This window comes from Panulirus ornatus, chromosome 8 (assembly GCF_036320965.1).
Source record: "Panulirus ornatus isolate Po-2019 chromosome 8, ASM3632096v1, whole genome shotgun sequence".
Lineage (NCBI taxonomy): Eukaryota > Metazoa > Arthropoda > Malacostraca > Decapoda > Palinuridae > Panulirus > Panulirus ornatus.
The window spans coordinates 21,518,732-21,545,387 of NC_092231.1; the positions used below are offsets into that span (position 1 = coordinate 21,518,732).

Sequence of the window (26,656 nt, forward strand, 5' to 3'; positions counted from 1 at the left end):
GCTCTCCCTAAACCCCTGAAAGACTGCATACCTGGGTTAGCCTCCCCAACTTTCTCCATCAACAGTGAAGTCCCTCAAGGCTCTGTCCTGTGCCCTAAACTTTTTCTCCTTTTTTTCAACGATTTCCTCTCTTCCACAAATAATCAAATGCATTCATTCACTGACGTCTCAACACTGTATTCATCCACTGCCTTAATTTTGCTCCTCGTTTTCGATCTGCATCTCGTCTTGACACAGCTTCCTCAATAAACTCAGACTGGACAGGATATCTCAAGTGGGGCAGACGAAATCTTAAGTTTAATGCATCAAGACCCAGTTTCTACCCATCTCTATCGAAAACTCACAACTCTCGTCTCTCCTTTGACGGTTCTATAATTCCACCTACTGACTCAATGAACATACTAGATATTACTGTAACATCCACTTTCCTGGAAACTCCACATTACGAGAATAGATAGGTCTACCTCTAAGAAACTGGGTGTCCTGTTTAGATGTTGAAACGTCTTTTCTATTTGACAGGTACACCGTTTATACAAAGGGTTCAGTTGTCCTTGTATGAAGTATTGCTCTCACATTTGGGGTGGTTCTACCTATGCATCCCAACTTGACAGAGACGATGGTCCGACTTACAAACTGTCTCAAGCTAACTTGCAAACCTGACCCTCTTGCCCTATACCGCAATATTGATTCACTTTCCACCTTCTATTGGTATGACTTTGGTTTTTGTTCCTAAGAGCTGGCTGCCGGTGTGCCCCCACCACTAGTTAGAGTACGCAACACTCGGCAAGTTGATGCGTCACATAATTACAGTGTGGACGTTGGCAACTCAAGGGTGGGCCATTTAGATACCTGTTTCTTTCCCTACACCACTAAATTCCCATTCTTACCCAATAGCTATAACCTGGCACATCTTAAGAGGTTTTTCTCTTCCTTCAAAATTCGTGAATACTTTTCCTTGGGTCTTCTTTTTCCTTATCATAATCCTTTGTATATTTTAATTAAAGGCCGACTTTGATGTGGACTTTTGTCCGTAACTGGAGCCTTCAATATATATATATATATATATATATATATATATATATATATTTTTTTTTTTTTCCCATATATTATTATACTTTGTCGCTGTCTCTCGCGTTAGCGATGTAGCGCCAGGAAACAGGCGAAAGAATGGCCCAACCCACCTACATACACGGATGTATATACATAAACGCCTACACACGCACATATGTATACATATCAACGTATACATACACAGACAAATACATATGTACACATGTACATATTCATACTTGCTGCCTTCATTCATTCCTGTCGCCACCTCGCTAAACATGAAATGGCACCCCACCCCGCGCGAGGTAGCTAAAGGAAAAGACAACAAAGGCTACATTCGTTCACACTCAGTCTCTAGCTGTCAGTAATACACCGAAACCACAGCTCCCTTTCCACATCCAGGCCCCACAAAACTTTTCATGGTTTACCCCAGACGCTTCACATGCCCTGATTCAATCCATTGACAGCAATTCCAATTCACTCTATTCCTATTGACAGCAATTCCAATTCACTCTATTCCTTGCACGCCTTTCACTCTCCTGTATGTTCAGGCCCCGATCGCTCAAAATCTTTTTCACTCCATCCTTCCAACTCCAATTTGGTTTCTCTCTCTCTCTCTCTCTCTCTCTCTCTCTCTCTCTCTCTCTCTCTCTCTCTCTCTCTCTCTCTCTCTTTACAGGCGACGCTGGAGGGAGAGAGGCCTCGGCACTGAATACCAAGAGAGGGCGGTGAATGGATGATGACAAGGATGGTGGTTAGTGGTGACACTGCCATCGGCTGTTTATGGATATGAACCCCTTAAATATGACGGGACAAGTCCTTGAATGGGTTCGATGGCCTAACCTTTGACTTTATCCATAATGGTCAGGTCGGACACCAGGTAATTGTGCCTAAGGATCGTACCATTGTGCTCTCGAAGGGGCGAATACTTGGGGACTGGATGGTATGGTGGAGATGCGCCTGGTTACGGGTAATTCTTATCAGTAAGGGCAAACAAAATGAGTGAGCGTAGCTCCGGTAAGTTTCTGTTAAAAGGGAGACCAGTCTACGCAAAACACTGCCTCCAGCCACTTAACCCTTTCAGGGTGAGTGTCCGACCCTAGGGTTTGATCCGAGTTTCGGCCGTTAACCCAAAGGTCGCAGTTTCGATATAAAGGTACGTAAGAAATATATTTTCATATCATTCTTTACTAAAGTAAGTATCTGTACAGGATATGGAACGGGTAAGATGCGTGAAAAGTCAGTGCAAACATCACACCAGAAGAAATTGCTGTACACGATGATGGCAACGTCGGTACAGGAAAAAAAAAAAAAAGATCATCTTGCTTCAGTTATTCTCGGGGCAAGGAAGTAGCATATTATGTCAGTATGCAGGAGCGAAAAATGACACATCAACGGTGGAAGGAACAATAATGATCTAGAGTTGGACTGAGGAGTGTAAATGACTGATTTTTATTAACAACTGGTTGAAGGCGCTTCAGTCTGGATGAAGTGCTTAACTGCATGCTAGATGTACAGTTAGCGAGTTGAGCGGGAGCGACTGAGGAGTTAAATGATGTGCTTGCAAGGGAGTAAAAGACGTTGTTATTGAGAATTGTAACACTAAACAATGTTCGATACATAGTGTGTGAAAGCATCTATAGAATAGTTAGGATCAACCTATACTGACGACGTCATTGTCAACTGTGCGGAAAGCGAGACCCACGTCAAGAGGTGTTGGATCCGTAGGATGAAGCTGAAGGGTAAGTTGAGGGAGCGTCCTTGGTGATGCGGTGGGCGGCGGATGCTGCGGCCTGGCTCCTGCCGCCCTCCAGGCATACACAACCTCCTCCTCGCCTCGCACCGCTTCAACCCCACCTGTTAAATAACTACTTTCCGTTCTTTTTTTTTTTCTTTGCTTTTCTCTTTGATAGGAAGTGATGTGGCGTTTGTGGAGCGTGGGTGAAGACGAGGGCCGGGCGTGCTGCCTGGCGGGGACCACCTGGGTAGGAGAGCAGCGCTGGAAGCAGTGTGTGGCAGGGTCGGCCGGGTGGGCGGCATCTGGGCTGCCCAGACGCCGCCCACCCGGCCATCATCCCGCCCACTGCTCTTTGTTTACGTTTACCCACCCCTTTACTTCAGCCACATCTCACTCCCCAACACTCCAGCACGATACATCCTGTCCGGGTCTACTCCTCACTACTAATACACTTCACAAGCACAAGAATTCACAGGTGCTGTGCTGTCCTCACCATGACTAAAGACGCCACATCAGAGGCCGGATCGGTATACTGAGGTCGGGAGTGTCGCTTCTCAAATAATTCCGAGATGACGCTGACTTGTGCTTCCGCAGAACTCTCATCACACTTGAAACACCGCACCCTAGACACACTCACTGACACAAGGCACACTCAGCATACCCCAAACTCATTCACCACATCGGAGACACATTGACAATGACCAGAAATGAAGGTTTGGAGTTGTAAGGAAATGAAGCAACACAAAACATGGTCAAGAATTTGCAGCTGTGGAGTTAGAGGATACTGGAACTGTCACCAGATGCTGTTGAAGCAAAGACTATCAATTTAACTTTATAATTACTAATCAAATACTTTAATGATATAATTCATCAATGATTAAACCTTTCAGCGAATGACACCATAATAGACTCGTATTTCAACTTTTTTCTTTAGAAAGTCGAGGCTTTAGGACTTCTTAGTGTACTTCGTGGCTGAATTAAGATTACAGTGCGATTTTATTTCGTGGCTGAATTAAGATTACAGTGCGATTTCTATTTTCTTTTCCTTTACAATTTCCATGGTGTACTCTTTATAGTACAGTGTTCCTTTATTACTATTTTCCGTCTGTCTGTTATGCCGGAGGGAATATCGTCTGTGATGGAACCTTTTGCTTTACCATCCTATCCCTTAAATAAATTTGGAATGTACGTTCCGATTATTGTCCTCCATCAGATAACTTCACCACAATAGACCATCAGAGCGTCTGTTATCTGGCTTTCCCACGTACTATACCTGGTACGAACGCATTAGCCTATCAGCATTACGAAATAAATTTAGTATTCATTTTGAAAAACCCAGATCATGCGAGTTAATGAGGAAAGTGACTTGTTACTGCGAAGAGAAATGCTCTTGTATTGTGTAATGAGACTTGTCTGCTGGAGTGATGCTTCATGTTTATCGAGGGAAGACTAAAGAACGACCTAATCATAAATATTATTACATATACTGGCCCATTGGTACATTAGAATTTTACACACAAAACAGCAAAATGATGGATTTGACTATATAGATAAATATTAACCCAAAATGACTCAGAATCGGATAAAGTTGATGTCGAACTTTATGGATATAAAGGTAATGGATAATTCTGATATATGATTAACATTACCCATTGGCCACTGTAATGGAGCAGTATTACAAGGCTGATTATTTTTTCTTCATAAATCTACCACATTGGTGTTTACATAATGAACCTTCGCAACCTGAACTTTCAAAAGTGTTTATGCATAAGTTTTGTTATAAGTAACTTCTATGAAATTCGTTTATAGGTTTCCTGAATGATATTAGCACGAAACGGAACATGTGGAAATAATGATGTGCTTGTAGCACGTCTTGTAAGTGTGTAGTATAGCGCGTGTCTTGTTACAGCTTTACAAGTAGCTTGTGAGTGTCTGGTGCCGTGTGTTTCCTGTTGAGGAAATGTCTTGTTAAGTGCTTCGTGAGCGTCTGACTTTTACGATTGTGTTCCGCGCCTTTGTCACATGAGCGTAGATTATTTGTTCATTTAGCCGACCTTACCATCACGGTGTTAGGCTTATAGCAAACATTACAAAATTGCACTGTTAGTGTTTTAGCCTCCGTTTGCTCAGTCTTGAGAATTATTTTTAGCTAATGTCATATTATTAACAAACAGTGGCATGTTAAAGGTGGGGTGGGGAGTGAAACGGTCCCAGAAACAATTTTCTTTTTTTCGGAAAATCCCAATTTTGTTGAATCATTTTTGGGCCAAATAACATAGGAGGTAGGTCTGAAAAGATCTGACTTCCTGTAAATTATCCCAGGGCGTGATAGCCAGGCGCTGTGAAAAATAAATCCGATTTTCATTATCACAGGCTTCTATAGTTTGGTGGCCCTGGAAATGAAAAGATCTAGCTTTATTTTAGATTATCCTGGACCCTGATAGCTTGGTAGGGCCCTAACAAAGAGAGGATTCCGGCTTTCCTTACAAAATTTTCTCTTCTATTCCTAACAACGTTCGTGCTACAGTTTGTTAAACTACGAGGTTACTTTCTTAGTCTACGTTAAATCAAATTATTCTTTTTGCTTCCATTAGATAAACTATAAGGTTAGGTTTTAGCCTACATTAAATCAGTTATAAAGTTCATTTTTAGCTATGCTCGGTCAATTATAAGAATAGCTTTTCAACTTACGTTTGATCAGGTTTGTGGTGAGTACATTTGATAGTTTTAAGATCGTGTGACGTGTAAATAGAAATGTATCAGAATCTTATCAAAACTCGTAATTCAGTTCATAATTCTTTCCACTTTCAAGAAATGATTTTGGGTTTACTAAGACAGTGAACTTGCAAAAACATTTTTTTTTTATCTAGTTTTAAACACCGAGTGTGTAGTAATTTTCATATCTAGTAGGGATACTTTAACCAAACGTCTTACGTTTGGCTCCCCTCCAACAAACAATGCGTCGAAGGTGGAGGTCCACCAATGACTTGGGAAATCATTGGAGGGCTATTTTGATTATGTTCATATTACACCGACGTAGCACTACTAGACGCATAAATGTGTGGGTTTAAATCAAGCAAGCGGATAACAGACCGTTCCCTCAAGTTCTGCCTGCCCACTCACACATCTGTTTTCTATGCAGAATTATTGCCACTGAAAAAGCCATGGATAACTGCTTTAATTACAATTACGATATATTTGCTGCCTTATCAGACTATGTCAGCTAAGTACTTAAGGCTTTAGATTTAGGTTCAACAAACATAGACGAGATACAGGGCCGCATTATACATAAACTGCATACGTGCCATACGTGCATTAAACCTGGTCTGAGTACCTAGTCACTGCAATATAACTCACCCCCAAGCCGAGATCCTCCGCCTGGGGGGATTTCAACGTGCACCATGGGAAATGGTTGAATTTCTCCCATACAGATGGACTGAAGCTCTCAAATTATCTATTCTCACTGATCTAAAAACAAATATCAGTCACTCCATCCATATTTCTGACCGCTGTGACCAATCTCCTATTATGCTTGTCATCTCTAATCCTTCCTTCCGTATCTACACAATCTCGTCTCAAAAAGGTTTATCCGACCACATAAATGTGTCTATTTTAAAAGAACCTTTCCTTTCAGCAGCCCTTTTTAAACTTGAATATTGGTACAGTACCTCAACAAAGCCGACTGGAATGATTTACGAAAATTCTTTTCAGACGTTCACTGAGTAAATTACAGGCTCTTATGTGGTAATGCTTCTGTATCCGCCAAACGCGAAGGTTATCGTGGCAGGAATGGAAACATTTATCCCCACTTCCTCCCAAGACGACCTCTTCTTCCAGTTCACGGTTCAACCGTTCCTGTTCTGAGGCCATCCTGGCAAAGGATCAGACATATCGGTCCTGGGAAAACTCTTATTTCTTCAACTCCGTTTTAACATTTATTGCTGCCCGTAATCATTGTAAGTACATTAACCTTGAGGCAAAGCTTTCCGTTATTCAAAGGAAGTGCAGTAACCTCTCCTCTTCATCCACTTATAGGTCTTTCTGGTCTTTGGTTATGGGCATTGCTAACAACTGTCGCTCTACCTTCCCTTCTTCCTTTTTCTGTTCTGGCAGTACTACAGCTGTCTCCCGTAGACAAGCAATTCTCTTTGGTTCCCGTTTCTCCTCTAACCTTGGATGACTAACATTCCTACATCCTCCGATGCTCCTCTCACTAATCCTATGCTCCTTCCCGTGATCTCCTGTCGCGCTGTCTGAAAAGCACATCTCTCTTTGGACACAAGCAAGGTAGCAAGGTATCCATCCCGTGTCACTGAAGTTGCAACTGAAAAAACATATATTTACCTCTTTCTTGGAGGCATGCTTTCTCTTTGGCCGATCTATCTCCATGGTCGTAGATGGACCAGCCTTCCCCCCCCCCTTCTTTTCTCTATCAAAGGTAGTGTCCACCAAGGTTCTGTCCTGTCCCTTACACTTTTTCTCCTTTTTTTTTTATCAAGGATATCCTTCGTTTCTACAAATCATCTAATGCGCTCATATGCTGACGACTCAACACTGCATTCCTCCACATCCTTCAATTCTGCTTCTTCCTCTCTTACTCAATCTGCATCTCGTCTCGACACCATCAATGAATTCAGACTTGGACAGGATATCTCAACGGGGTAGACGAAATCTGATTAAGTTTGAAGTCTCCCAGACCCCACTTCTGCTCATCTCATCGAAAATATCTCAAATTTCCTCTCTTTCGACGGTTTTGTAATTCCACCTGCTGACTTAATGAACATACTTGGTATTATTGTAACTGCTACTCTATCTTGTAAACCCCACGTTACGGAAAACGTTAGGTCTGTCCCTAAGAATCTGGGAGTCTTATATAGTTGTCGAGATTTTTTCTTCTTCCCAGCAGTTGTTCCGTTTATACAAAGGCTTGACTCGTCTTTGTATGGAGTAGCACTTTCAAATCTGGGGTGTGGTTCTAGCTCTGTAGCACTACTTGACAGTCGAGTCGAAAGCGGTTCCACTTATCTCTCCCAGGCTTTCAAAACTGACCCACTTACCCTACGACGCAATGTTGGTTCACTTTCCCTCTTCTACAGGTATTTCTCTAATTTTTTAGCCCAAGAACTGCCTGCTTGTCTGCCCCCACTACTTAGACCATGCAATACTCGGCAAGCTGCGGCGTCACATGATTACTGTGTGGCTGTTGGCAACTCAAGGGTGGACCGTTTTGATAACAGTTTCTCTCCCTACACCTCGAAGCGCTGGAACTCTACCCTTTCATGTCTTTCCCAATAACTATGACCAGACACGTTCTCAATGACAGGTTTTCAATTCTTCCAAAATTCGTAAATACTTTCCCATGTTTCCTCTTTTTCCCTTGCAGGAGCCTCCCTATATTTCAATTACGACCCGGCCTTGATGCGATTTTTTTTTTTGTCCGTAGCTGGAGCCTCCAACGTAAAGAAAAAAAAAGCAATGAACCGAGACAAATTGATAGTCAACCGCAGAACCTAAGGAGATACACGAAGCTCCTCTGTCATATATCTCTCTGGAAAGAAAGGAAAAAAAAAAAAAACACGGTTACGTCATTTTACCAGCCTAGGATTGTTATACACCTTACTGTGCTAACAGAAGGGAGTAGGTCGTTTTAGCCCAGCCTAGCATCACCATAACATATCTATCTCATCTGCCTAACAACATCAAGTCCTTTCCCCAACAATGGACAGCCTGGAACACAATCCTAACTATACAGCACATTCACTAAATATCCTACGTACACAACTTGCAAAGTGGAAATATATCCAACTTTTGTAACAACAACAACAACAACAACAACAAAACCGAATTTTACGAGATGCTGCTAACCTAAAGACGGAGCCGATCAGGTTGACGAGATTATATAGTATGATTTATGAGACATCCGTCATGTATGATGTACTATTTACAGTAATATATTAATATGTTGGCAGAACAACTGTTTGTCTTTCGAACTTAAAATACGTTTCAAAGGTGAATATATATATATATATATATATATATATATATATATATATATATATATATATTCTATCTATTTATTTATTTTGCTTTATCGCTGTCTCCCGCGTTAGCGAGGTAGCGCAAGGAAACAGACGAAAGAATGGCCCAACCCGCCCACATACGCATGTATATACATACACGTCCACACACGCAAATATACATACCTATACATCTCAATGTACACATATATATACACACACAGACATATACATATATACACATGTACATAATTCATACTGTCTGCCTTTATTTGTTCCCATCGCCACCTCGCCACACATAGAATAACAACCCCCTCCCCCTACATGTGTGCGAGGTAGCGCTAGGAAAAGACACCAAAGGCCCCATTCGTTCACACTCAGTCTCTAGCTGTCATGTAATAATGCATATATATATATATATATATATATATATATATATATATATATATATATATATATATATATATATATACATATATCATTTGGCTCATGATAGAACAAGTAGGTATTTTAGGTAAGAGCACATAATAGCCTCCTTCATAAGTCGCTGGCCGGTATACCGATCCAACAACCAAGTAACACACTCGGACCGTAAATGCGAGAATTTATGATGTCAGATTTATTTTCAAAACCTGAAGAAGATTTTAAAGATATCTCGGTGTGTGTTTATGAATTAACGTTGACAGGTTTAACATTAAGACCTTGGGAGAAGATAGGCTTGAAGCTCTACTAACTAAACACAACCAACTAACATGTTCGTCCTAGGTTTGAGCCAACCTCGGTTGTTTTATGAAGGATGGACTACATCCCAATGAAATGGAGCTGCGCGTTTTAGACTTATGCTTAACGAGTCTCCACGCATGTTTCGGTTGAAGAGGAAAAACAACAACAACAACAAAAAGCTTGTGTGGAGCAGCCCCTCCCCTCCAAGTATTTATCTGAAACGTTTTAATCACACAAAATATCGTGTGTTAATATTAGCTCGGAGTTTACGCAACAAAATATTAAGTTAGGGACAAAGTCACTAGAAGTAGATTATTCTAAGACCGGTATTTCTGAATCCTCGCCGATGCAATTCTGAGTTACACTTACTTAACAGCCATGGTGGAAATATATTGAAGGCGATGTCTTGCTCTTTGTTAAACGCACCTTATTTCTGTGATGAAAAAATGTTGTAGCCGACAATATAGTTTTCGTTTTCTTTTTTCAGAAATTAAAGATGAGCTTTATCAGGAAATAACAGTAGCGCTAATTCCAGGGTCACCTGAACAAACACCAGATGTAGATTAAGCGGTTAATGATAGGCGAGCAGAAATTTGTGATGAACACGATTCGATCCTAGTGGGAGATTCTAACATACTAGCACCGGATGTGGACTCCACCTAGATTTACCTGATGGTGCTTTAATACAATTAGTTGAGAAACCTACTTGCGACGAGATCAGATTTGGTTCTGGCTAAAAACGAGGATCTCGTTGATAACGTCAAAGTTGGCAAAAGTTAAGTATAAGCGTTTACTAACAAATCCCTTTTTGAAATGACTCATCGCTGCATGTAATGCTGGTCAAGAGAAAAGTCTCCAAAAAGTTTTAAATTTTAGTCTCGAATCTTAATGATCTTCGCACTGCTCTCGACAGACAAATCTAGGACGATATTGGCAATAAAAACGATTCGAATGTAGATTGGACAAGCTTCAGTAAAACTTTCAAAGCAGCAGTGGGAACGTGTGTGATAAGGGATGGTAGTCGGTCTTTTTCTAAAACAGAGCCAAAATAGTGGAACGATGAAATGAAGAAGTACCTGTCGTCTACGAAAAAATTGCACATAAGAAAGTCAGACAAATAACGAACATGATGAAATCATATGAATTTGCGCAGAGAAACAGAGATTTGTACATCAAAGTAAACGTCAATATGAAGAGTATATTGCTGAATATATCAAAAGAAATCTTAAGGAGGTTTCTAGTTACGTTGGTTAATTGATATCGGTGAACAGTGACTCGGTTAAAAGAAGAAAAAAAAAAAAAGGATTTTTCCATGGCTTATTATTTGAGAATGAAAACAATTCATATTCAGAAACCAGTTCCAGTTTTAAGAGGGGAAAATGGTCTCCAACATATTAAGAAATGAGGAAATTTTGTCAACAATAAATGGACTGGAATTATTTCGAACAGCAGGCCTACAGAAATTTAATCCTATGACAACATGAAAGGCAAAAATTGAGTGGAAGTCTGCCAATGTAAAGCCGATATTTACTGTCCAAAAATTTGCTTCCATTGAGCTGAAGGTTTTTGAGGTGATCATCATTTGGGAAACGATTGTGATCCTTTTAGAAGACCACCGCTTGATAAACGATTCCCAAAATGGTTTTCGACAGAACTGCCCATGTCTGATAGGTCTACTTGATTTCTTTCGTGATATAACCATATTGTAGTGTGAAGGTAAAATAGCTGACGTCATCTACTACAGATTTCGAAAAAAGCATTCGATGGTGTAGATGGTCTTGTACTGTTGCTTAAAAGTGAGTGACTAACCAGCGACAAAGACGCTAATCTTGATTGTTGTCTGTGGAAAACAAAATGTCAAATTTGTACTTTATATCAGCCTATGAAAAATTTTGCACGAAAATCTTGAAATGCTATGTTTATACGGGATGTCTTTAGATCTTTTGATGTTTAAGGAAGTTAGACCCTAGGCAAAGGACAAAGAAAACGGAGATATCAAGAGTTCATATATCATTTTCTTCACATAGCTGACCCATTCTCTATTTCCTGTTGGTTTCCTTCATATAACAGAGAAGCAAAACAGAGAGAAGCGAGCTAGGTTAGTAATGCAGGCACTTCGGTGACGCTGAAGGGTACGAAGCCACCGAGAAGGCACGTAGAACCTTCTTTAGACTAGTAGTGATAAATGAGCTAACAGGTGGTTCCAAAGGGATCAGTCTTGAGATCTGTTGTCTTTCCTATATCTAATATGATATTGATAATGGGCTACATTGTGAAATATAAAAATTCAGAGATGATGATTCTACGCAGGGAAATAAACATGAAACTGAAAATAAACGTCTGTGGTTTCAACCTGACATTGATGAAACTGATGGACTGGGCTTATAGGCAGCAAACGAGTTCTTAATATCGATAAGTGCGAAATTTAACATAATGGCCGAGAAAACAAGAAGGCAAACGACAAAAGGTTAATGAGGATAAAGACTTGGATGCGATCATCTCTCGTGACAAAGCCAGGTAAGCCGTGCACAGAGGCAATAAAACGGATGTATTCAAGTTAAGAAAAATTATCCTCGCTTCATAATTCACTGGTGAGCCCCCATCTTAGATGGTGTTTAGTTTCAGCCACCTTACTAAAAAAGTGTTGCGTTGAGCTACATACATGGTCCCCGGACTGTAAAACAAATAGGGTTTATGAAAGCCGACCAAACTTGATTTATTCAGCTTAGAAAAGAGAAGGTTAAGAGGTGATCTAATTAAAGTATTTTAATTCATCAAAATCTCGATGAACGCTACTAGTTTAAGCCTTGATTCGTCGGATTATACATGTAGTAATGGGTGCAAACTAATGGGTTAAAGTGTAAATTCGACTGAGGCGAAGTATTTATTCTTCAACAAGATTATTCACATAAAGAATGATTTAGCAAATGAGTGGTTGACAGCATCACCACAGACAAGTTTAAAAAGAGTTTATGACTATTTCGCCTCAAGTCCACAACTAACATTATTTGCGCCTCCTTGATAACATGAAAAGTTTGCATATTTTTTAAAACAACATCTGCATGCTTCTCTACTCCTACCACATTAATTTGCGAATTTCTGACATACACTACCGCAAGCAGACGCAAGAGGACCACATGGTTTGTTGCTGTGTAAATTCTTTTGTATTCTGAATGACTTCGAGTGTGTTGATACGACCCAGATGATCGAGTGTGTTAATGTCATCCAGACGACCCCTGAGTGTGTTGATATGATCCAGACTACCTCTGACTGTGTTGATATCACCCAGACGACCTCTAAGCAGTTGACATGATCCTTGCAAACTCCAGTGTTGATACGATCCGGCCAATTTCTGAGTGTGTTGATATGATCCAGACGACTTTTGGGGGCAAGTTGATATGATCCATGCAACCTTTGAGTGTGATGATATGTTCCAGACAAGCTCCGAGTGTGGTGGCAAGATTATAATATATCAACACACTCAAGTGTGTTGATATAATCCTTGCAACCTCTGTGTTCTTACCTTCCATGCAACTTCCGTATGTGTTGATGTGATCCATGAAACGCGAAATTGATAGTGTTACAGACGACCTCTTTAGTTTTGTAAGTGATACAAACTGCCTCAGAGAGTGTTAAGTAGGTACAGATGACTTATGAGAGCGTTAGACTGGTACAGACGACCTCCGAGTTAAGTGTTAGAAGTGACCTCTGTAAGTGTTAAAAGTGATTTAAGCGACCTCTGAGCAATAAAGTGGTACAGACTGCCTCAGTATTACAATCACAATCTTATAGACGACCTCTGGGAGTATTGAACTGATACAGACGACCTCTGAGAGTGGTGAACTGATGCAGACGACCTCTGGGAGTGTTGAACTGGTACAGACGACCTCTGGGAGTGTTGAACTGATACAGACGACCTCTGGGAGTGGTGAACTGATACAGACGACCTCTGGGAGGGTTGAACTGGTACAGACGACCTCTGGGAGTGTTGAACTGATACAGACGACCTCCTAAGAGTGGTGAACTGGTACAGACGACCTCTGGGAGTGTTGAACTGACACAGACGACCTCTGGGAGTGGTGAACTGGTACAGACGACCTCTGGGAGTGTTGAACTGATACAGACGACCTCTGGGAGTGGTGAACTGGTACAGACGACCTCTGAGAGTGTTGAACTGATACAGACGACCTCTGGGAGTGGTGAACTGGTACAGACGACCTCTGGGACTGATACAGACGACCTCTGGGAGTAGTGAACTGGTACAGACGACCTCTGGGAGTGTTGAACTGATACAGACGACCTCTGGGAGTGTTGAACTGATACAGACGACCTCTGGGAGTGGTGAACTGATACAGACGACCTCTGGGAGTGGTGAACTGATACAGACGACCTCTAGGAGTGGTGAACTGGTACAGACGACCTCTGGGAGTGTTGAACTGATACAGACGACCTCTAGGAGTGGCGAACTGGTACAGACGACCTCTGGGACTCATACAGACGACCTCTGGGAGTGGTGAACTGGTACAGACGACCTCTGGGAGTGTTGAACTGATACAGACGACCTCTGGGAGCGGTGAAATGATACGGACGACCTCTGAAAGTGTTAAACTAGTACAGGCGACCTCTGGGAGTGTTGAACTGGTAAAGATGATCTCTGGAAGTGTTGAACTGGTACAGTCGACCTCTGGGATTGTGGAACTGGTACAGACAACCTCTGAGTGCTGAAGTGCTATAGACGACCTCTGAGAGCGTTAAAGTTTTACAAACGAACTTTGAGTATTTCAGACGACTTCTAAGCGTTATGGATGACTTCTGAGTATGTGTTACAGACGATCTCATTGTTAAAACGTTTTAGACAAAAGCTCTGGGTGCTGCTATAGACGACATCTGAGAATGTTTAAGCGTTGCAGACGATCTCTGGGTCAAAGTGTTATAGATACCTTTTAGTCATACAGTGTTACAGACAACTTCTGAGTCTCATAGTACTGCACGGCCTCTTAAAGAGTTGCAGATGCCCTCCGAATGTTAAAAAGTAACATGACCTCTCAGCTTTAAAGTGTTATGGACGACCTCTGAGAGTGTTGAAATGTTACAAACGACCTCTGAGAGTGTAGGAGTGTTACAAGCGACTTCAGAGAGTGTTGAAATGTTACAAAAGAACCCATGAGTTTTAAAGTGTTACAAGCGACCTCAGAGAGAGTTAGAATGTTACAAAATGACCCATGATAGTGGTAAAGTGTTACGAGCGACCTCAGAGTATGTTAAAATGTTACAAAATGACCCATGAGAGTGTTAAAGTGTTACAAGCGACCTCTGAGAGTGTTAAAGAGCTGGGAACCACCTCTGAGAATGTTTAAGTGTTACAAGCGACTCCAGAGAGTGTTGCAATATTTTAAGTGACATTTTAGAGTGTTAATGTGTTACAAGCGGAGCCCTGACAGTGTTAAAGTGTTACAAACAAGTTCTAGAAGTGCTAGTGTTACAAGCGACATCTGAGAATGTTTCTTTATCACAAGTTATCATTAAGAACGTTATTGGTTTACAAGCGTCCTTGAAGAAGAATACTGAGTTGCAGGTGACATCTAATTGTTTTGCCTGGTGTATTGTAGGTGATTTTTTGGACCACAGTGTTGCAGGTGACATCTAGTGTTACAAGTCAAGGCCAGCATATTCTCTGGTCCTCCCTCATAAACCATCAGGCCGTGTGGTACATGTGGTCCGAGACGGACTCTTACAACCTGACCCATGGCTCGTACACCCCGAGGTTGTGACTCGTACACCTCTGGTCGAAGGTTGTACCTTCCCAGGCCAAAGCTCGTACACCCCCCAATCCTGCCTTGTACATCCAGAGGTCGTGTCTCGTACATCCTGAGCTCGTAGCTCATACAGTCATTCCAGGACATACGAGGCAACCTTAATAGTTTGGTCAAGGCTGGGGAGGCGAGGATATAAACCAGGAGAGCCAGGTCCAGCCAGGACATAAACCTGGGGAGCCAGAGCCAGCCGATATCATCGTCAGTTCCTATGATGAATCTGTGGCAGGTCGTCAGACTGGGGATGATGAACATAACTACACTGATGAAAATATATTACCATTTGGTAAACGAGTGCGATTATTAGTATTCTGGTCGCGTCTCTTGCGTGCTTGTTTAAAAGTATTTCTTCCTGTCTCCTTTGTGTTACGCTGAGGCTTGTAGGGTGAAGGTTTGAACACAATCTTGGAAGATGATTATTTGCAGTATCGCGACTCACAGAGGAGAAATATCCGCAGGGCGAAAATTTGTACGCTGATTGGCCCGTAAGGTGGTTACGGGTAGAGATGACGACCTGTTTAACAACGACCTAAAAGGTCGTATGTGACGACGTCTTCCGTCGTTTTCATCCCTCAACTCCGCTCGAGATGGTTCACGACCCAATAAACGCCCCCCCCCCCCCCCACCCAGGCTTCACCTCACACGACAACCATAATTATTCCCTCAACCAAAAACCAGAAAAAAAAACTCCCGAAAACTCCCGGGGTCTTGTTTTCCTAACCGTGGCCGCCGAGGCAAATTGTTGCTCCCTCGAGACTTCTTTTTTCCCCAAGACGAATTATATACATGTTAATAAGGCTTTGTTACTATTAAGGAGCGTTAGGTTCTAACCAGGGTGGGTGTGTTTGCACTCTGTAGCAGAGGGCGAGGCGGCGGGCCCGGGCGCGCGGCCCAGCAGGTTAAAAGCCTAGGAGCGGATGTCTGTCATTACGTCTTTTTACAATGTACCTCTCATGGCATTTTCATATTTTCCTCGCTCGCTCATCACTGCGTTATCACTGCCACTTAAACGTACGGTAATTGTTAACGGGGTATGACGATCGCCCGCAGCCTACAATAATTGTCAGTCACGCTTAGAAATTCTAAACGGAAAGAAAGAAAAAAAAATCTTGAACCAAAGGAATTGATAATCTCAGCTAGGGGGAACTAGGCTTCGGTAGGAGGAGGAGGAGGAGCGAGAGCTGGTGTGCCGCTGCAGGCGAAGTAGGAGGAGAGTTCGTACGGTCATTGTCGCTCCGCTCACGAACCTTCACGTGCTCCTCAACATCACGGAATCAGTCTGAGAGCGGATGAATATATATATATATATATATATATATATATATATATAGATAGATAGATAGATAGATAGATAGATAGATAGATAGATAGATAGATAGATAGATAGATAGATAGATAGATAGATATAGATAGATAGATAGATAGATAGAGAGAGAGAGAGAGAGAGAGAGAGAGAGAGAGAGAGAGAGAGAGAAATTTCATTTGAATCCGAGAAATAGAGAGGAAGCGAGACGTTTATAACCTTAGAAGTCTATGTTTAAACTGTGAAATTTCAATGAAATAACGAATGTGTTGGAGCCTCAAACGTCCGGTCATTAGCTGGAGGTCGTGTGATATCACTGGTTATAAACAATACATATAATATACCTCTCGATGGCTGATATCCATTTGCTTAAATGACAAGTACATCAAGTTTATGACACAAAAACTGCGTTGGAATCACGAACATTTTTTGATATATGTGTAAATCATTCTTACTAAGTAAACATTTTTGATTTATGCAACTACGTTAAAATCATTCATGATTATACAACTTTCACTCATGCACACACAATCTAACCAAATTTCATCAACAAGCACATCAAGCAACCTGAAATAAGAACCATTTCTTCTCTTGTCATTACCTACAAGGGAGTTAATTACATTTCTAGTGTTTCCACTTTCTCTGCCTCACAGCAGTACACACAGAGAAAATATAGCAAAAAAAAAAAAAAAAAAAAAACGACAGCTTCTGCTGGCATGTACGACATCCGGGCGGGTGGCAGCCCACAGCCAGCCATGGTGACAGAGATGAAGGTATCCGGCCAGGTCCCGGGGCCGGGGGTTCACACGGCGGGGCATGGCGCCTCGGGCCTGGCCTCGGGCCCCGCCATTACCCGCGCACAAAGATGGGAGAGATGATGCCTGGCCAGGGGCATCCACCGGGGGTACGTCACGCGAGCACTCGCAGAGATTGGAGTCTGTCTTCCAACCTGGCGAGTGGTGACGTCCCCGTGACACAACACAGGCTGCTCGATAGCATCCTCCTCCTACGTTATGTCTAACGCAAAAATTTACTTACGAATAGTTGAGTATTTCTTTAGTATTTATACACTTGTCTTCGGTTTTCAATTTTTTTTTCAAATCTTTTTTGATCTAATGTCTAGACTTTTGCGCCCGATTCACCACAGTTAAATCCAATGATTACTTAATTACATTAATTCATTGTTACGAACACATTTGTCGTATCAAAAATCTGATGATTGATGCTGGTCACTAAACTTCATCATATGATAATCTGTTATTTCATGGCACAGAATTATAGCTTTTGCATAATCTGTATATATACATTATCTATATGAATATTCCTACTTTTTTACCTGGTCATTTGGTTCTTGAGGGATGACGTCACATCTAAACATGTGGTTGTTAAAATCTAATTCCTCTTCAGGAAGATCTCAGAATCGTATTCTAAGCTCATGCTTTCATAGTAAGACTTCTCAATGTCTGCTCCTTTGTATGTCCTTCAACAGCTTTTTCTGTGCAATTTTTTGTTTGTTAGCTGAGACGGTACGGGCAGCTGAGGCCCTAATCAAGGCCATCCCATTAATGCTATATATATATATATATATATATATATATATATATATATATATATATATATATATATATATAATTGCTGTACCTACTGTGAATAATTAGCGGTATACTTTGGGATTTCAATATGTCCGTTCCAACGATGACCTCTTGTCCGTGAGGTGTCATTTTGAGAGAGAGAGAGAGAGAGAGAGAGAGAGAGAGAGAGAGAGAGAGAGAGAGAGAGAGAGAGAGAGAGAGAGAAGGGGGGGGGGGGATCCTAGCAGCCCATATCTGGAGTATCGACTTTCAAACAATGTTGATCACGTGAAAAACAGAGATGAGTGTTACCCCCAACTCATCCCACACACTTCCTTGGATCAAGGAGCGTCCACCGAGCCTATACTTAAAATACTCTTTACTTCCTAAAGTGATTTTGTTCTTATAATTCACGTGAATCTGCTCCCTCGTCTGCCTCAACGCGCCTGACATCCCTCCCCCACCCACAATCCTTCTTGTAATGTCTCCATTGTTCACTTTTTTCGTCCAAGGTTCCAGTCACGGACAAAGGTCCTCCTCAAGGCCAGGTCTCAGTTGAAACGTATAAAAAGGTTGAAGAAACAAAGAAGAAAGAAGAGGAGAAATAATCGAAGTTTCGGAATAAGTAGAAAACCTGTCAAAAAAAAAAAAAAAAAAGCCAGGTCGCAGCTGTTAGGAAAGACATACAAGGCAAAGAGTACCAAAGCTTAGTGGTGTAAGGAAAGAAACAGACATCATAAAAGCCCACCGCTGAGTTGCCAGCGGCCACACAGTAACCATGTGACGCAATGACTTGTCAAGTATTACGTAGTCTAGTTGACAGAGGGGGCGCATACAAGCAGCCAGCTATCCTCAACACAAACCTGAGTAATACATATAAGAGAGGGAAAATGAAGCTACACATTGGTGTAGGGGCAAGTAGGTCAAATTTTTGAGGTCAGACTAGTAGCGATGGTAAGTCGGATTGCTTTGGACTCGATCCCGTCAACTAAGCAAGAAGAGCCAGAACCTTCCCATACTTGAGAGCAATACTCCGCACAAGGACGAATCAATCCTTTAGATGATCGAAGCAAGAATTTAGATAGAACTTTCGGCATCTGAAAAGGACTACAGTTTCTTTAGGCAAACTTAACTATCGTGAAATGTTGGGTTTCTGAGAGAGAGTAGATTGTACGGTAATACCAAATATGTTTATTATGGGAAGCAGTGTAATTACAGAGCCATTGAAAATGGCAACGTTTTTAACGGTTTTTGAAAGGAAATTTGGAAGAGAACAGGATTTAGAAGCATCTAACTGAACCAGGTTGCGTCTGCTTCACCGGGAGATCTTGCACAAGTCTGGGTTTATAGTTATGGCAACGCGAGACGGAGATTGAAGAAGAGAGGATGAATCGGATCCGAGAGGAAAAAAAGAGGGAATGCAGTGTTGAGTCGTCAACATATGAGTGTGTTTGGTTATTTGCTTAAAGACAGGAAATCGCTGTTAAGAAGAAAGATGAGTATAGAAGACAGGAGAGAATCTTGAGGGACACGGCTGTCGATAGGGAAATGGGAAGAGGTTAATCCCCCTCAACAACCACGGAGACAGGCGGGCTAGAGAGGAATCTAGGTAGGTAGGAGGAAATGGACTGGTGATGGAGAGGCAAAAGAGGGGAGTTTGGAGATGTGAGCCTGATGCCATAACTTGTCAAATGGTTTCGATATAATCAAGGGCTGGGACGCAGGATCCCCTAGGATCAAGCGCGCATTCAGGATTTGGTGGTGGTGGTGGTGGTGGTAGGACGAATTACGAACTCCCCAAGATGACGAGGAAAAGCTCCAGACAAGAGTGGTGTGGAGGTGATTTCGGTGTTGAACCAAATCACCAATATTATTCGTATTCTCATATGTGAATACAAATGTTGTAGAAAATTAAGTTTTTAATGAATCCGGCGACCATTTTGGAATAGCAATAGGTTTATAGTATTTGAAAACGTACATAAAACAGGTTATACCTATAACTAAGGGAGTTTATTTATTGTTTCATATTTGATTACCCCAGGACTCGGGACCTCTGGTTAAAGGCTCTAGCTGCTGATGGCTGCGCGACTTTCCCTTTGAAGAGCTTATTTTAAGAGGCTGTATTCCCAGTGATACAGCCTCGCCGAAGTGACTTTCCACTCAGTGTCACCTCTCGCAGGCGGAGCCCGGTAACACCTCAAGGGATTTTAGTTATTGTAAATTCAGGGAGTTGAAATAGACAGTATTGTTCAATGGGCAGTACTGTATATGAGAGAGAGAGAGAGAGAGAGAGAGAGAGAGAGAGAGAGAGAGAGAGAGAGAGAGAGAGAGAGAGAGAGAGAGAGAGATAGGAAATCGGTATTATTATTAAGCCTATACTCTATAGCTCAAGGAGGAAGGTGACACCCTCACCCTCCATTCTCTTTTACCCAATCCCTCCCAGAATCTCACACGTGGGATAATTAGACACCAACAAGAGGAGAGAATATCATCAGAAGGTTTCGCCTCACCAAGACTGTGAGAATCAAGATACTCTAGGAGCCGTGAGGCGAGGAATGAGTCAAAGATTTGGAGATGGTGGAAGTCTGGGTAACAGGACGAGAGCTGGAAGGATTACAATGGTCATGCTTCTTTGAGAAAGGCTGTACCAATGTCTGCTTCCAAAATGGAAATGAAAAAAGAAATAATACTTTTTAAGTGAAAGCGATTGAGAGAAGCAAGAAGGGGCGCAGGTTCAGAAGCACATTTCTTGACACTCGAGTAGAGATGGTTTCTGATCCTCCGGCCTTACTTGTGTCTGGAGAGAGAAATTGCTTTTGAACTGAGAGAGAAAATAGATTAGGGAGAGAGAAGGTCATAGGATTAATAAGAGGTACTTCAGGAGGTGTAGGAATGTAAGAGTCATCCAAGGTAACGTTAGCGAAGAGGAAAAAAAAGTTGGTCTGTCATTATGAGAGACAGCTGTCGTGTCATCAGAAGGGAAAGAAAGATAGGTAGCACAATCAAGGCTGTCAACATTTCTCTGAGTATACGTGTTCAGTCCATTAACGAATGTTACCCAGTTAGATTGTGGAAGTTCGCCGTTTTGCAGTTGTTAAAGGCAGACTGGAATATTTCCAGCATTTCTGGTCTTCGTCATCATCTGTAAGCTAGTCCTATTGTATAATTATCCTAACAAGAGACTCGTATTTCTTAGGTTGTTGATAACTAAAGTAGGTGCGATGTCTGTGGGCGTTAGGCTGGGATGTGTTCATATGTCCCCTAATCCGTCCAAGTGGGTCTGAGTATGGCTGGATAGTTCTGACTAGGCTGGTAGAACTATCGTCAGCCGGGCATACGAGATAAAGTTTTGACCCTGATCATTAGCAAGTATAGCCAAATCATTCAATGGTGGGCCTAAAATTCATTTTCTCTTGGGTTCTAATTCGTAATAGTCTCAGAATGTATGACAAAGCTGATGAACTAGTCAAAACTTCTGCTTTGAGAGATTAAGTGATTATCCACTACCAGAATGTTGTCGTTCGTGTTGTGTTGCTCGTGTTAGCTAGGATATAGATATCTATGAGTTTGCTCCTCCTGTTGAGTGAACAGACCATATGTAAACGTTGCCAACAAAGCTGTCCCCACACCCTGAAACATCATGTACTGGACTGCTGTAAAATCAATGACTTCAGAGATGATTCTTACCAAACATTACAAGATATGTGCGAACATTTCATCCATAACAATGCTTTACCTCGGATATTTGAAAAGTATTTTGTTATTCACCTTGATACATATTCCAGTCATTGATGTTTACCTTTCGTAAACTTCACTTATGAAGCAAATTCCCAACATTGTGTTGCCCAAACCTTATCAACACACTTACTATGTGACATGTAATGTATTTCAGTCACTGAGGCCAAGGTCTTTGGACCTTTCGTGCACTCTGCATCCTCTTTTGCGCCATCTCCTACGGGATGGTTAGAAGAGCACAATAAAGCAGCCGCTAACATGGAGAAAATATAAGAATATCAAATTTTGTGAGTGTACCGATGAGACCTAACCAGTGGCAGGAGAGGACATAAGGGGACGACACTTTAAGGAGAGGAAATAAAGGAACAATTTATGTCAGGGATAACACATTCCAGTCAGTTGGGACTGACGTGAACGGTGAATGAGTGTGGGAGGAAGGAGAGCTTTGCCAGATTCGATTCGCCAGGTGCCTGTCCCGCCTGCCTCACAGCTGGAATGGTTGTGAGGCCTGGAAGATGACATTGCTAGAATACCCTCTGCTCTACACCCATCACAGACATACGTCGCCAGACGAGAGGCAGTGATATTCAATAAAGAAAGTAAGAGAAAGAAATGTCTCGAGTCCGGTCCAGTCTGTGCTCATGGGGTCTATACTGGCGCTTAGTTGAGGCTGACGGAGGAGAAGATGGGGTGACGAGAGTCTCCCAAGACTGTGGTCCGCTGAACCACTCAGGGATGAGACTGTGTCGCCGTAGTGTAATTGATCACTGATGAAAAGAGATTCAAAGTATTAGGGAAACTGTTCTAACAGTCTAGACTCCAGAGTACGAGCAGTAAAGTGAAAAGGTACCCCACTCCATTATACATAGAAAACGTGATGGCTTCTACCTCTCCCCCCTACCTCAAGCCTAATGTTGCCGTGGAAATACAAGTCCCTTGACTGTCTTCCCTTTTCACTTGTTTACGTCACCCTCGTTTACCTGATTGTGTCACCTTCGGTCACCTGAATGTGCCACCCTGGCTCACTTAAATATGTCACCCTTGCTCACCTGAATGTCATCCTGGTTCACTTGTGTATGACACCATGGGTCACCTGTGCATGTCACCCTAGCTCACCTGTGCGTGTCACCCTGGCGCACCTATGCATGTCACCCTGGCTCACCTGTGCATGTCACCCTGGCTCACCTGTGCATGTCACCTTGACTCACCTGTGCATATCACCCTGGCTCACTACGCATGTCATCCTGGCTCACCTATGCATGCCATCCTGGCTCACCAGTGCATGTCACCCTGGCTCACCTGTGCATATCACCCTGGTTCACCTACGCATGTCATCCTGATTCACCTATGCATGTCACCCTGGCTCACCTATGCATGTCACCCTGGCTCACCTGTGCATATCACCCTGGCTCACCTACGCATGTCACCCTGGCTCACCTATGCATGTCACCCTGGCTCACCTATGCATGTCACCTAGGCTCACCTGTGCATGTCATCCTAGCTCACCTGTGCATGTCACCCTGGGTCACCTGTGCATGTCACCCTGGCTCACACTTAAGTATATCTCTCGTATGTTCATGAGTAACCTGGCGCTGCCTGCTTAAAGTATGTCTCTCCCTGTTGGATATGCTCCCTCGCCTCTAACCTGTTTTCACCTCCCAAAAGATCCCTCTTACTTTTTTCATTACAAATATCCCGTTTGCTTTTTATACTAGAGAAAAATTTCTCTTACCTGTCTTCATCACAAAATACTCCCGTTTACCTGTCTTTCGTACAACATTGATTGATTTGTGCCAGTTTCCCCGTCAAATTCAGTGCACATTAAATCAGTCGTAATTATCTTCACCACAAACAAATTTCCGTCTTTACTACGAAAAAAAGAAGAAAAATCCCTCTTACTTAACTTTGTCATAAAATCCCTCTTACTTAACTTTGTCATAAAATCCCTCTTACTTAACTTTGTCATAAGATCCCTCTTACCCATTTTTACCACAACAGAAACTCTATTACCTACCTTTATGACAAAAAATCTCTCTTGGCTATATCTTCATATAAAAAAAAACTCCCTTTCACTTGTGTTTATTATAAAAAGAATCCCTCTTACTTATCTTCACCACAAAAAGAACTCCTCTTTTTCTTTACGAGCAAAAAAAAAAACCATCTGTCTTTACTGCCAAATATCTCTGTTATCTATACCCCGAAAAAGCTCTTCTTACCTATCTTCAACACAACTAAGCCCTCTAACTTATCCTCACCATAAAATCCCTCTTCCCTATCTTTACTATCAAAATCCCTCTTACTTATCTTCACCACAAAAAATTCCTCCTTCCTATCAACAACAAAAAAATCCCTATTACCTATTCTTACAAAAAATCTCTCTTGGATATCTTTACAAAGAAAAAAAAATCCCTCTTACCTATCCACAAAAATGCCTCTTACCTTGTGTTACTACTGAAGAATATTCTCTGATCTATACTAAAAAAAAAAAAAAATCCTACGTTTTAATAAAGAAATCCCTCTTATCTATCAACTAGAAAAAATCTCTTAACTTTACTTAAAAAAAATTCCTCATGTACCTTTAATGCAAAAAATCACTCTTACTTCTCAGGATAAATAAATCCCTCTTACCTCACTTCTTGAAAAAAAAAAAAGAGAATCCGGCCTTATCCATCTTTTCAACCAAACAATCCCTCTTACCTGGTTTCACTAAAAGAAGAAACCCTCTCGCTTCTATTCTCTATAAATATTTCATAGGGAAACTAACCACTGGTAGGGGTGTAGAATGTGAATCTTGAGAAATTTGGTGAAGGTAAGGAACCTGAGAGATGAAGAAGGTGCTGAGAAGTAAACCCCTTGGCACCTTCAGACAGGTCATGAGGTAAGAATGGCTGTAGGCGGCGTGACTTTGCTCCGTCTGAAGCTCAGGTTGAATTTGGCTATCTGGCAAGAGGATATCTGCAGGGGCCTGTGGAAAGTGATGAACCTACACCTGAATTTTGGCGTGACAGGAGCGGAGAAAATGTTTAAACATGTTTAAGAGCAAAATGCAACAGAGGAAGGCGTGGGTGGAGAAGGGAAGACATTAAATTCTGACACGGAGATTATTGGGAAGGACAGCCAACAGGAATGATACGACATCAATAGTTGTACAACTGACGCAGCCAACAGGGTGTACGTGGGGGTAAACTGAAGGAAGAGCCGGAGGGATGGGGGATAGAACAATGTTGGGGCGATGAGGTGGCATTTGTTGGGGAGAGGGGAGAAGGGATGTATGATTGACAGTGGAGTGTTTGGAGTTGTTGGACGAAGGAGTGGCAACAGGACGCTTTGGATATGACTAAAGAATCAGGCAAAAACTTTACCTTCTCGTACCTTAACGTTCCTTTACTTGCCATATTTTGTATTTAATGCGGGCATCTCACCTTGTTGTGGTTGGGGTCCTGTTTCTTTTGAGAAAAACATATCAAATTTGAAATGTGAACGCAGTAAGGACCATCTCTAGCGCCCGGTCCTTCTTTCTACAAATAAAGTGTTAGACATTTTTGTTTTAGAGTTAATGAAAATACATTTTCCACTCGGCAGAAGTGTAATTTTACTTCTATGTTTCCAAGGCGAAAACGCAGCCATTAGTAAGGTTGCGTAGAGAGGCGCGAGACAAAAAAAAATATAAATAACCAATGTATTACTTTAAAGTAAGTCAGCGAATAGAGATCTAATGAGGTAAAAATATGATATATGATCTGAGGAAAACTGTTTCATCTGAAAAATACAGAGATGAGCAGCAAGAAGCTGTGGACATTTTAAAGATGGTGAGTGTGAGTAGCGTGAGTTGTGGAATTTCTATGAATGAGTTGAGTGGGAGGAAGAGGGGGATGGAGTGTGTCAAGTGGCGGCAGCAGCTCACGTGAGGACAGGGTACGAGTGCAGTTGGCCAGGGTTTGTGGACCCTCGGTTGCAGCAACACTGTATACCAGACGGTGGACTGCGTATGGCCATGATATACACAAGTTCATCAGCGGCAGGAGGATCTGCCGTAGCCCTGTTTATATCAAGGTCCTTACCACCTGAACACAACGATACGACCCTTGAACACGGCGGGCGGCACGATCCATATGTATATATTAATCTGGCTTTTGACCTAATCCTTCAGGCTAAGGTCAAAAGTCGGCCACCATACCCAGTGTTCGTTCCGTTGTGCTTAAGAAGTCGAGAGACTACCCAGAAAAATAATCTTGCAGATATTTTTTAAGCGATGAGATATCTTAGAACATTTCCGATAAAAGTATCGATTCCTGACGTTAATTTCTCAGGAGGGAAGGCTACATGGTGGGCCAGATGGATCCTCGAGGCAGGTCCTTCACCAAGGGATCCTCTGCCTCACGACCAGTTATTCACTACAGACAGAAATCTGACATCAAACTCAGACCGCCACACGATTTCCTAACTGTTGTGGTACGTAGACACAGCTGCCTCTTGTGGTGTCCAGATACAACAGCTTGTTCTTTATCACTTATGCATCAGTTTATTATATATGCCACAAAATACATCGAGAAATGAATGATGCCAACTGTGATCAACAATAGGGTCAGTTCCAATTCCGACCTACGACCCAGACAGAGATGATCACTACATCCTAGTACACTACAACCCCCTGGACAACAATCTATAGAGCCTATATTCACCTATATCGGCTGGATGGAATAAGA

At 42.0% G+C, this 26,656-nt stretch overlaps 1 protein-coding gene across 1 annotated transcript in view; it reads right to left on the reverse strand.

Annotated features, from left to right (window-relative positions):
• Positions 1–26,656, reverse strand: part of LOC139749868 (phosphatidylinositol-3,5-bisphosphate 3-phosphatase MTMR3) — a 357,317-nt gene that overhangs the window by 306,919 nt on the left and 23,742 nt on the right. The gene's annotated exons all lie outside the window — the stretch shown is intronic.